At 42.8% G+C, this 12,668-nt stretch overlaps 1 protein-coding gene across 4 annotated transcripts in view; it reads left to right on the forward strand.

The window, feature by feature from the left end:
- The window catches only part of Fam222b (family with sequence similarity 222 member B), a 61,926-nt gene that overhangs the window by 19,049 nt on the left and 30,209 nt on the right, over positions 1 to 12,668 (forward strand). The window contains exon 1 of one of the 4 annotated variants that reach the window (XM_015996242.3): positions 7,916 to 8,055. The exons of 2 other annotated variants lie outside the window; for them this stretch is intronic. The gene's annotated coding sequence lies outside the window, so the exon portion shown is untranslated. Of the gene's footprint in view, positions 1 to 7,915; positions 8,056 to 8,084; positions 8,105 to 12,668 lie in introns of those variants that run through there. One more of the 4 variants, XM_076542956.1, reaches the window with a different exon arrangement.

Raw genomic sequence — 12,668 nt, forward strand, 5'->3', positions numbered from 1 at the left:
GTTCTAGTCTCTGGCCCTCACACTGTATTCACTGAGCCATCTCAGCCAATACCACATCCCATGGTTTTGTTGTTTTGTTTTTAATTCTTTTTTTAAAATAATTTATTTAAATTTATTTTATGTGCACTGGTGTGAAGGTGTCAGATCCCCTGGAACTGGAGTCACAGACAGCTGTGAGCTGCCATACTGGTGCTGGGAATTGAACTCGGATCCTCTGGAAGAACAGCCAGTGCTCACAACTGCTGAGCCATCTCTCCAGCCCCCTGTTTTTAATTCTTTTAGATGGTCTTGTGTAGTGCAGGTTGGCTTTAAACTGTATAGCTGAGTGAGGCCTTGAACTACTGATTCTCCTGTCCTGCTGCCTCTATTTCCTGAGTGTCAGAGTTACAGGCCAGTGTCACCAAGCCAATTTGCTTTTAAATAACTCTGGCTGTGTACCCTGAAGTGGCCAGAACTGGGTGATCCTCCTGCCTTAGCCTCCTTAATGCTAAGATTACAGTTCTGTGACATCAGGCCTAGATTTTTTTTCTCCCTTTTGAGACAGGGTCTTACTCTGTAGCTCAGACAGGCTCTGTTTACTACAATCCTTCTCTTTAGTGGGCTGGGATTACCAGCATGAACAACCATGTCTAACTCAGTGGTTTTTGTTTTTGTTTTTTTAAAAGCTTCTTGTCACTGTTACTAAATCCTCACCTATTTGTATTCTAAATGGTTATTAGGTTTTTGCTGAAGTATTTTATAATTTCCCAGTATTTTGTGCTAGTATTTTAAATGACATTCTTCTTTCTAAAAACCTGCTGTCATTGGGGCCGTGAGCAATACAATAATGGGTGAGTGAATTTGACCGTAAGGATTACGTCCCTGGCCTTAGGAAGGTAGACAGGCTTGACCTTGCCTTAGGATGCATCAGTTTTCTCAGCTGTCAAATAAGGATAACAAGACGAGTTTAGCTCACTCACAGTGGGTGGTTGTGAGGTATGACTATTAATGAAAATAATTGTAAAACACTTTTGCAAGTTCAAGTGTGATATAAATGTTAAATAATAGTTCTTTATTGGGATGTTGTGAAAATTAGCAACATGATGTCTGTTAGAGGCTTAAGTTCCTTTTGAGAAAGGTGATATTTTTTTTAAATACTATTTGAGGAAAAAATAGCTCAGAATTTGTAAAAAGATATTGCTATCCTAATTTCTAGAATGTATCAATTATGACACTATAATGAAGCAACTTCTTATTAAAGACATATTTCCCTAGAGATTTATTACAATATCATTTTACAGGGTTCCTATTATAGGATTTTTTTTCAGTTTAGGAAAAAATTTCAAACTTCATCATTGTGTGTGTGATTGTATGTGTGAACACCCTCAAGTGCATGTGTAGAAGTCAGAGGACAACTCTGGAGGGTCAGTGCTCTCCATCTTTACTTAGGTTCTGAGGATTTAACTCAAGGTCATCAGGCTTGTGGGTCAAGAACCTTTAGCCACTGAGCCATTCTGCCAGCCCCTTTTATAGATTTTTATCCTCTTGGTTTTTGGTTCAAGTAGAGGGATGATTGCTATCCTGTGGTACTTATAATGTAGAGTGTATACTAATCTGTTTGGGGTGTTTTATTAACTATATTTAAAGCATCACAGCCAATCAATGGAAACACTATAAAACATTGGGGAAAAAAAAAACCACACACATTTTGACTTGTGGTACCGTTAAGAGAGTGGTTTTCAACCTGTGGGTTGTAACTCCTTTGTTAAACCTCTATCTCCAGAAATACTTACCTTATGATTCATAACAGTAGCAACATTACATTACATTATGAAGTAGCTAATTAAAATAATTTTATGGTTGGGGGTCATCACAACACAAGGAACTGTATAGGGCCGCAGCATTAGGAAGTCTGAGAACCACTGAGATAGGTGATGGTTTCAGTTAGGATTTGAAGAAGGGCATGGTACCATTTCTGGCAAAATTAGCACTCTGTGTTCCACACCTGAGTCTAAATATAGAATCAGTGCCATCATTTTCTTATAATGTACTGGGGCATGCTTGAAATTTGAATCCGTTGGACTTTTTCTTAGCCTCTAAAGCAACATTAACATTAGGGGGAAATTCGGATGTAGTCTCGAACTGCTAAGGGAATAGTGAAATCATTAGGTGGTGAGATCGCTAACAGGCTTAGAACTTTATCCTGCTTATAGTTCAGTTGGGATTCTGTGCATTGCTTACAGAATAGGGACCTGTTTATTGCTAATTTTAGACTAAAGTGACGTGAATATACTGGTTTTATATAGGTTGGAATTGAATCTTTGAATCTTCTGAATTGGCATTTCTCTTTCGTTCCATTATGTCTGCTTCTTGTCCTCCCCTCTTCTTTTTTAATACGGGGTCTCATGTAGCTTAAGTTGGCCTTGAGCCACTGATCCTTTTCCTTGTTATTCCCAAGTGTGAGGATTACTTGATGTATTCAACCATAGTTGGTCTCCATTGCCTGCTAAATCAGGGACAAAAGCTTAGGTAATGGGAAGATAGTTTGTTTTTACTGTACTCTATTTGTGTGTGTGCGCACATGCCTGCTTGCTCAGTGACTGAAAAAAGAGACCATGATCTAGCCTAGTGGCAACAAACCTGTAAGCTACTTGGAAGGCTCAGGCCTTCTCACCTCAAGGCCTGACTAGGTTAGAATATGAGGCCAGCCTGAATGTCTTAATATAAAAGGTAAATAGAGTTGAGCATATGGCTCAGTGTAGAGTGTGTGTCTAGCATGCATGAAGCCCTACAACAATCAGTTAAGTACACTTGCTTGCGTTCCTTTTTAGATTTATTTATTTTCTTTTATGTATGAGTATTTTGCCTGCATGTGTTTATGTGTACCAACCATAGGTATGTCTGTTGCTTGCAGAGGTCAGAAGAGGGTGTTGGATCCTCAGACACTGAAGTTTCAGATTGTTGTTGAACTACATTGGTGGTGCTGGGAACCAAACTCTGGTTTTTTAAAAGGGTCTCTGGTGTAGGCTGGCCTCAAACTCCCTTTGTAGTTCAAGATACTTATGATCTTCCTGTCTGTCAAGTGCTGGAATTATAGGCCTGTGATTCTACTCAGCCCTTGACCTTAAGTATTTCTTCCATGGCTTAACAGTTCATGCTCTTTGAATACTTTCTCCTTTGCTTCTATTCTCTTTCCTACATTATTCTCTTCGGGCATGTAAAAATTCTTTGTATGTTGTTGGCATCAACTCTTCTTAATAAGCATTGCAAATACCCTTTTAGGCTATGAATAGGAAGTGAGAAGGCAGCCTCTTGCAGCAAATGCTAATTCAACATGGTGTTTGGTTAAATTAGTTGCTTGCCCTTGGTTATTGGAGCAGTGGTAAGCTTCTTTTGTTTCTCCTCTTTCAGAGACACATAGAACAGCTCCTTCTGTCTGAAATAAAGTTTGGCTCTGTGTTGGTTATAATTTGCTTTTTCTGGCTGGCACAGCCTTCTTTTTGTTTTCTGTCTTCTGACAGATTATAGGATTGTGGGGAAACAGCGTCCAGGGCTTTTTCAGGAACTGTGCCATTTTATCTACAGGAGAAGCCATTGGCTTTGGCACTAAAGAAAATTGGCTCTGTATTTAAAGATGCCAAATCATGCTTCATTCGCAAGTTTGCTGTCTCATTTTGTGTATGTGTGTGAAACTTTTTCAAGATGTTGGCTTTTTTTCTTTTTCTACCATGTGCTACCCCATCAGTGTGAGCAATTAACTAACAACTTAGCCCCCTAGCTTCCCATCCCAACAGACACATAGCCCAAGCATCCTAAACCACAAATGTAGGGACCTTCTGAGGATTAGGGAAATTTGTACCACACAGTTTTCCTTTTGATTACCTTATCTGACTTCAAGCATTTATTCTGGTTTATCAGTTAAGGTTTTTTTCCATGGCGTCTTGAATATTTAGTTGTAGAAATGATTTACCAACTAAGATGTCCTTTTCTTTATTTGTTTTGTTCTGTTTTGAGATAGAGTTTCACTTTGTTGCCCATGCTGGCTTGGAACTCACAGTGTAATCCCAGGCTTTCCTAGAACTCAGATGTCGCCTCAGTTGAGGAATTAGAGGCTTAAGGCACCATGTTCAGCTCCAAGATCTCTCTTGACATAGGTTTAGGCTTCTCTCTCTCTTTTTGAAATTATTTTATTATTTTTGAGATAAGGCAAATAAATAGACCTGCCTGTTCTGGGTCTGTAGACCATGTTGGCCTCAAACTCAGGAATCAGCCTGCATCTGCTGGGATTAAAGGCATGTGCCACCACAGTGCTTGGGAGATAGAGTCAGGAGGATTTCTGTGAGTTCAAGGTCATAGACAAAAACCAAAAACAGTTAACAAAAGTGTCTGTAGTAAGCTAATTGTTAGAGTACTCTTTCTTGTTTTATGACTTGGGAAACTCCTGGCAATTCTCCTTCTGCCTCCCCAGTGCTGGGATTATAGTCATGAACCACAACACCCAATTTACTATTATTACTTAGGAAATGTTGCTGGGGGCGCTGGAGAGATGGCTCATCCGTTAAGAGCACTGACTGCTCTTCTAGAGGACCCGGGTTCAATTCTCAGCACCCACATGGCAGCTCACAACTGTCTGTAACTCCAGTTCTAGGGGATCTGACCTCAGACATATAGGCAAAACACCAATGCACGTAAAATAAAAATAAATAAATTAAAAAAAGAAAAGAAAAGAAACGTTACTGGATATTGAGGATACAGAGGCAGGCAGATCTTTGTGAGTTCCAGGCCAGCCTGGTCTCCAAAGCCATTTATGGGCCAGCCATGTCAACATAATGAGATCCTGTCTCAAAAACAAAAGTGGAATTTTTTCATTCATTCATTCATTCATTGGGGGGGCATGCACATGTGCAGCTGCCGCATGTGTAGAGGGTTCTCTCCTCTGCCACGGGTGTCCTGGGGCTCAAACTCAAGTGGCCCTCATTTATGTTTTTATCACAGGAGTTTAATAGCGTTTTGGCATTAAGGAACACAGTAATTTTTTTATGTGTGTGAATGAGTGAACAAAATGTTTCCCAAAGAAAAGTACAGTTTATGGATTTTACAAGTCCTTCTAGATGTGTCTGTGATAGGACATGGCTTAGCTGGTAAGTGCCTACCCAGCAGGCCTGAGGACCTGAACTAGAATTTCTAGGATCCACCTAAAAAGTGTCTGCAACACCAGAGCTTGGACAATGGGATAAAGGCAGGTGGATGTCTGAAGTTCATTGGCTAGCCGGAGTGGCTGGATTCAGGTTCAGTGAGAAATCCTGTTTCAGAAAATAAAGGAAGGGCTGAAGAGATGGCTCGGCAGCTAAGAGCACTTGTTGCTCTTGCAGGGGACCCAGGTTTGAGTCTCAGCATCTCAGCATATGGCAGCTGACAATGGTCTGTAACTCCAGTTCCAGGAGATCTGACACCCTCTTCTGGCCTCCTCCACCAGCCACACACGTGGTGCACAGACATACATGCAGGCAGACACTTACTGCCTGCAACTCCAGTTCCAGGGGATCTGACACCCTCTTCTGGCCTCCAAGGGCACTTGGATCTAGGTGGTATGCATACATATACTCAGGCATGTACACAAAATAAAGGAGTAGTAGAGGAATGGCACCTATCACCCTCTATCTTCCATATACACATATACACATGCACGTGTAGTTCCTTGTCGGTTATACCATTTGTTACTGTTTTTATTCCAGTCTACTGAACACTGTATTCATAAGGCTATATATTTATGTAAATACATGTTTTTGTACTAGCCAAATGCTCTACCACCTTGCTATTTTTTAATTAATTTATTTTTTTTATTTTTGAGCCATAGTCTGTTTTGTAGCCCTGGCTGTCTTGGAACTGGCTATGTAGACCAGGCTGACCTCTAACTCAGAGATCCATCTGCCTCTGCCTTTTGAGTGCTGGGATTGAAGGCGTGTACCACTGTCCCCAACTTTTTTTAAAAATTATTTTACTTTTTATGTGTATGGGTGTTTTGCCTGCATATATGTATGTTTCTGTATCATGTGTGCCTGAAGCCCTTGGAGGCCAGAAGAGGGCTTTGGATCTCCTGGAACTGGAGTTACAGATGGTTGTGATCCACCATGTGGGTTCTGGGAATTGAACCTGAGTCCTTTGGAAGAGCAGCCAGTTCTCTTAACCAGCTAAGCCATCAGCCCTTTCTCTTTTTGAGAAAACTTCTCTATATGAAGTCCTTTGGCTATCTAGAACGGGGTGGCCTTGAATTTGGAGTGATTGATCCTTCAGCCTTTGCCTCCTGAGTGCTGAGATTACAGCTGCAGCCCACCATACTTGGCTCTTTTTCTCTTATTTATATTATTTAATTTGCAGTGAATGTGCTAAGCTTAGTGCTTTATCACTGAGCTACACACACCCTTGCTTTGTTTAAAATTTTATCAGTGCAGAAGTAAATGGGGTTAGAGAATGTGTTAGTTAAGTTTGCAATCAATTACAAGAACGCTGGACAAATGACCAGCCTATATAATAATAGCTTGTCTTTGTGCACTTCTCTCTCTGGTCCCCCCCCCTCCCTTTCCTATCTTCTCACCTCTTCTTGTGTTGGTGATGGAACCCAGAGCCTTAAATTAGTTGATATTGCTGCTCTACCACTGGCCCATGCACTCTTCGACACCCACCCCCTCCGCAGGTTTTTCACAGCCCAGGCTGCCCTCCAACTTCTGATCCTACTACCTCTACACTGTGCCTGGTTTTTATGGGGTTCTGAGGACTGAACCTGGGCTTACTGCATCCTAGGCAAGCATTCTAGCAATCAAGCACATCCCTAGGACACCGCACCCTCTGTTTTTTGTTAAATGAACTCCATAATATTGCTTCACTATTACAACCCAAGAAATTATACCGTACTATTTTTAGCATATTTCATCCCAGCCACAGTGTGCCCCTAACACTGGCATTAGCAATCAAAGTTTGGATATAGACTTCCTGTTGTACAAAGTCAGTGTTGTTGTTTTAAGCAATAGTGGGTATGTGGTTTTAAGGAAACCTGGTTCTTCTGTATCTTGATTATACTGAAATCTGATAAGGAAGTGGTCATCTCAGGATTACTGGATGTAGATGTTTTGGATCTGATACGGGTTGAAGCCAACTTCGTGATCTTTGTATATTTGCTTTTATTTATTTGTGCAGAAGATTTGATGTGTTCCTCTCCTCCCCAACTCCACCAACTTCCAGGTACATACTTTCTCAGTACTCTCTTTCCCCTCAGTTTCCCTCAGGGACAGCAGGAATTTCCAACAGGTAAAATTGATGCACTTGATTTAATACCTAAATCTTTCCACCGTTTTGACGGAATGAAGTTGATTAGGCTGAGTAAAGAGATAAGTGTAAATCAGAGAGGGCCTGGGGAGAGCATCCCTTTTGTGGTTGGGTGTCTTCCGGTGGTTAATTGGTTTGGAAGTCTGAAACGTTCTGTCAGGAAACACCTGAGAGCTGGTCACTCGTGGTAGCAGGACGAGAGTGGGTGGAGGAGCAAGGAGCAAGGAGAGGAGGCGGGCTCGGCATCACCTGGCCGGGCTGCTGGGGGTTTCCGTGTGGGCACCAGGAGAGATGGGGGCAGCGCTAACAAAGAGGAGCCGTGCTGGGGCCGGGGCCGCGGGTAGCTGGCCTATCCCCGGCGACTGACCTCCTAGTGGGCCTCCCCAGTTGGCTGTGTGGCAAGTCGCTCTGCTGGTTCCTTGGCTGACGATTGGCTGTGTAGACAGGAGGGAGCTTGCAAAGAGCAAGGATGGAGTTGAGGGGGCGGGGCTGGCTTCCGGCGGCGGAGGGGAGCGAGACAGAGCGGGCTGGGGGAGGGGGTGTCGGCGCACCGAGGAGTGCAGCGCTCTTGGTGAGCCTGGCACCCGGAGTAGCCGTCTCCCCCTCCCCCTGCCAGAGCCGCTAGAAGCCCCCTCTCTTCTGTCCTCCCTGGACTGGGGCAAGCAGGGCTGCACTGCCCCAGGCCGGCGGGGCGGAGCCCGGAGCCCCACTGAGCGCTGCAGAGCCAACCTCACCTCCTGCCCAGGGCGCAAGGTGTGTGTGTTTTTCCTAACGCCACCCGGACTTTAGCCGACTTAACCTTGTAAGAAAGGGGAAATGGAATGGGAAGTATGATCTCTGCGTCTCATCACCTTGTTTTTTTTTTTTTTTCTTTTTCCAGTTCTACCTTTCATCCTTCTTTCTGTCTCTTCATTTCATCCCTACAGCTGCTTAAGGAGATTCAGGACACTTACCTCTTTACGGATGTGTAGATGTCGGCCGCGTAGTAAATTGCACAGATGGAAAAAAGAGGAGCCCTTTTCTTGTGGTGTCGATGCAGTAAACCGGCGCGGAAAAGATAAAACCTAGGCTTGGGTTTTTTAAACTATACAGCATCTGCGTTCATTAAGGCTGCCCTTATTCTCCTCTTCGGGTCTTAATCAGCGGCAGTAATCTTAGAGGAGGAGGTTCTGGTGGAAAGAGGGAGCAGCCCTCCGGCCTTGGTAGTTAAAGCAATCCTGATAATTGTTAGCGATTAACTCTGGTAAAGTCACTTTCCTGAGAACACTGTCACAGGCTTTGTGTATTGGCTCAGTCATATAGGAGAAAGCTAGAGCAGGGAAACTTACCTTCTTACTGAACTTGAAGGCTTTCTCAGCTTCTCCTTTGCTGTCTGTCTTATATTTGTAGATTAGTGATATTCATGGTTTTGTGAAGGGGTTTGTTTCTGTCACAGAAAACCAAAGCTGCATCTTTAAAAAAAAATACAGATAGTTTAATTTGTTTGCCTTTTTAAGGGTTCTCCTCCCCAATCTCTATTAATTGGGTGACTGCAGCATTACAATTTAGACAATGATTTTTGGAGTTCCTTTGCTTTTGTAACTTACTCATTCACTCATTTATTTATCTGTTTGTTTGTTTGCTTGTTTATAAGAGGAACTCTCTCTAGTTCAGGCTCAGGCTGGCGTGGACTTCCCACCGTCTTGCTTTAGCTCCCCTAAACGGCTGGGAATTAACAGGTGTGCACCACTGCACTAGACTTGGATCCTTTCTGCTATAAATGGGTCTCGACAGCTCAAATTAGGAACTGATTTACATATTTTAAATAGAAGGAAAGTTATCAGTTGAAGGTAAAATGCCCAGAAATTACAATGCTAGGAACAAAGGGTGTGCTTATTGGATAGCAGTGTTCATGGTATCTTTGTTTTTTGTTTTGTTATAATTTTTCTAAGAGGTCTCCTCGTGTAGTCTTGGTTGGCCTGGTAGCCAGCTTGTCCTGGAATTTACAGCAGTCTGACCTGTGTCTGCTTCCTCTGTGGGGGGACAGCAGCCACCATCCCTGTTTTAGTATCTCTGCTTTAAGTGTGCATTTTCTTTTTCTGTGTAGCCCTGGCTGTCCTGGAACTCGCTCCATAGACCAGGCTGGCCTCAAACTCAGAGATCCACCTTCCTCCGCCTCCCGAGTGCTGGAATAAGGGCGTGCGCCACCACTGCCCGGCTTGATTGTTCATTTTCAATCAGAGATGTGTGGGACCAGTTTCATCTTGATGTTGATTAGCAAAGAGCTGTGTGAGAAGAAATGATACCAGGTTCTTGACAACATTTTGTTAAAATAACCAAAATGATTCACTTATTTCAACAGTCCAGGTTTAATTTCCAGTGGTTGTTGTATCTGGAATTCAGTTTTGAAGATATGATTGATGTTCTACAGCTGTGTCACAATTTTAGCTGGATGAGTAATTTTATTTTTTTTGATGATTTATTTTATCTCTAGCCAGTCAGGAGCAATTGGGATGAGAGTCAAGTATTACGGAAAATAGGGGGCTTGGGCTGTAGCTTGGTTGGTAGAGTGCTTGCCTAGTGTCCAGGAGGCTCTAGTGAGATGGAGGAAAAGGAAAGATTAGAACTTCAAGGCCAACCTGGGCTACAGGAAACCCTGTCTCAAAACAAGAAAACTAGAAATCTCAGTTATGGAAACATAGATCAGGAAATGAACTTTTTGTCTCCAAACACACACACACACAAATACATATTTTTTACACATAACCTTTCAAGTAGTATAGAATTATCTACAGAAAGGAAATTCACAATAATCTTGTGTTGGCTCTGGGTTTTTCATTTATTATGCTTTTATCCCTAAAGTTGAAATCATGCTTAATTTGGGAAGGGAAAGGGGCCCTCCAGATGTGTCTTACCTAACTTGTTACTGAAAATGGACTGTTAAAAATCATGGGCAGCTAGTGTATTGAATAAAATGCAATTTATTTGTTTGTTTGTTTTGTTTGAGTCCAGGTCTCATTATGTAGATCTTGTTGGCCTGGAATTCAATGCAGTAGACCAGGCTGTCGTCACACTCGAGAGGTCCCCTGCCTTTGCCTTTGCAGTGCTGGGTTATAGATGTGGTCCATAACACCTGTGAGGTTTGCTGTGCTCTCCAGCAAGGCGGGGAGTAGCAAGACCACCACTTGGAGACTGTGGTACTTTGGCTTGTTTCTCTCCCATTGGATACCCTAGGTGTTCTCGTCTTTTCCCAGGTGTAAACACTTTAAAAGGCTTTTTATAAGTTGTTATACTTTGCTCCCTGTTTTTTGTTTTGTTTTGAGATAGAGCCTTACTGTGTAGCTCAGCCTGGCCTTAAGGTATATGTGTGTGTGTGCACATGCATGTGCAGGTTTACCAGTCCAGGTACCTCATGTGGAGGCCAGAGTTTGATATCAAGATGTTTTTTTCAAATGGCTTCTTTACCGCCCCCCTCCCTTTTTAAAGTCTTAAATTTTTTTTATTACCAATGTTTTGTCTGCATGTATATGTCTGTGGACCATGTGTGTGCCTGGTGTCCCTGAAGACCAGAAGAGGGTGTGAGATACCCCGGAACTGGTGTTAATAGCTGCTTAATTGCTTGTAAGCTGCTGTATGGATGCTTGGAGTTGAACCCAAGAAGAGCAGCCAGTGCTGTTAGCCATTGAGCCACCCCTCCAAACCCTTTACCTTATTTTTGTGTCAGGATTTCTTATTGGACCTGGACCTTGCTGATTCAGGCAGAGCAAGCTCCTGCCTGCCCTCCTCCTGGATCTGCTTGTTTCTGTCACCTAGTACTGAGTTACAGACATTCCCTGCCACACCTGGCTTTTGTGTGGATGTTGGGAACCCAAATTCAAGGGCTTTTTTGTTGTTGTTGTTTGGCTTTGGTTTTATTTTTGGTTTGTTTGTTTTGTTGAGACAGGGTCTCTATGAGATTCTGTCTGTCCTGGAACTCGATCGCTATGTATACCAGGCTGGCCTGGAACTCACAGAGGTCTGTCCCCTTGCTTCTGCCTCCCAAGTGCTGGGATCAAAAGGATGCATCATTCCTGGTTCCCAAATTCATGTCTTTATGCTTGTGCAGCAAGGAATTTACCCAGTGAGCTATTTCCTCACCTCTGGCCTTGAACTTCTGATCCTTCTGCCTTAGACTACCCAGGAATAGGATTACAGTCTTTTCTTACTACATTGATTTTGCAGTGTAGAAGACTTCTTGCATGTGAGCAAAGCACTCTGCTAACTGAGTTACACCTCCAGATTTAACTTACCTGTTTTCTTGTCTGGTTGTGCAGTCAGTAATTTGCATGGTGCAGTAGTTGGGGTTCCCCAAAGAATTTTTCCCAGGAGGCTAGAGGCTATGTATAGAACTACTAATGGGTATATCTGCATTTGTCTCCAGGTATTATTTAAATGGCTTGGAAATTAAGATTTATCTTCAAGGAAACAATTGTGCAAAGCTTTGACTTCTAGTTTATTGATTGAAAAGACAGTGCTGCTAAAGTTAAAATAACTCATTGAATTTTCTTTAGCAGTGTGTTTATATCCATTCTGTTTATCTCTGTGTCTTGCAGCTTAAAATGTAAGAAAAATAGCGTTATGTTCTCTTTAAGGGGAGACTTTAGTCTAATCATGTCTGGAATATAAAATCTCTTGAGAAAGTGAAGGAAGCTTTGGACCCTTGGCTTTGCTTAATTCCCATAATAATCTGCTTGGGTGTGATAAGGTTTGGAACTGGGAAAAACTTATTCAAGGTAAGAAAATATTAAAGGTAAAAATACCTGGGAATGCTGCTTTAGTGTGAGGCTTAGATAGAGACAAAGAATGCATTCATATGGAGATGTGTCTGGAGCCAGTTCTTAGCTTTGTCAGCCATATGTCACAGCCAGAATCTTTCTTTGTTTTTGGTTTTGAGACAGGGTTTCTCTGTGTAGCCCTGGCTGTCCTGGAGACCAGGCTGGCCTCAAACCCACAGAGATCCGTCCGCCTCTGCCTCCTGAGAGCTGGGATTAAAGGTGTGCGCCACCACCGCCTGATTACAGGTTTGTTCTTGATGAGGATCAGGGCTGCAGTTCTAGTGATGGTGCCTGTTAAGGATTCTTGTTGAGGGCTGGTTAAGAGCACTGGCTGCCCTTCCAGAGGACCTGGCTTCAATTCCCAGCTCCCACATGGCAGCTCACAACTGTCTGTGACTCCAAGATCTGACACCCTCACACAACCATACATGGAGGCAAAACACCAATGCAGATTAAAAAAAAAAAAATTAAAAAAAATAATTCTTATTGCTTCACAAAAGAAAAGGTGGGTGGTAATGGCTGGAGGGATGGCTCAGAGGTTAAGAGCACTGGCTGCTCTTCCAGAGGTCCTGA

This window comes from Peromyscus maniculatus, chromosome 8 (genome assembly GCF_049852395.1).
Source record: "Peromyscus maniculatus bairdii isolate BWxNUB_F1_BW_parent chromosome 8, HU_Pman_BW_mat_3.1, whole genome shotgun sequence".
Taxonomy (NCBI): domain Eukaryota; kingdom Metazoa; phylum Chordata; class Mammalia; order Rodentia; family Cricetidae; genus Peromyscus; species Peromyscus maniculatus.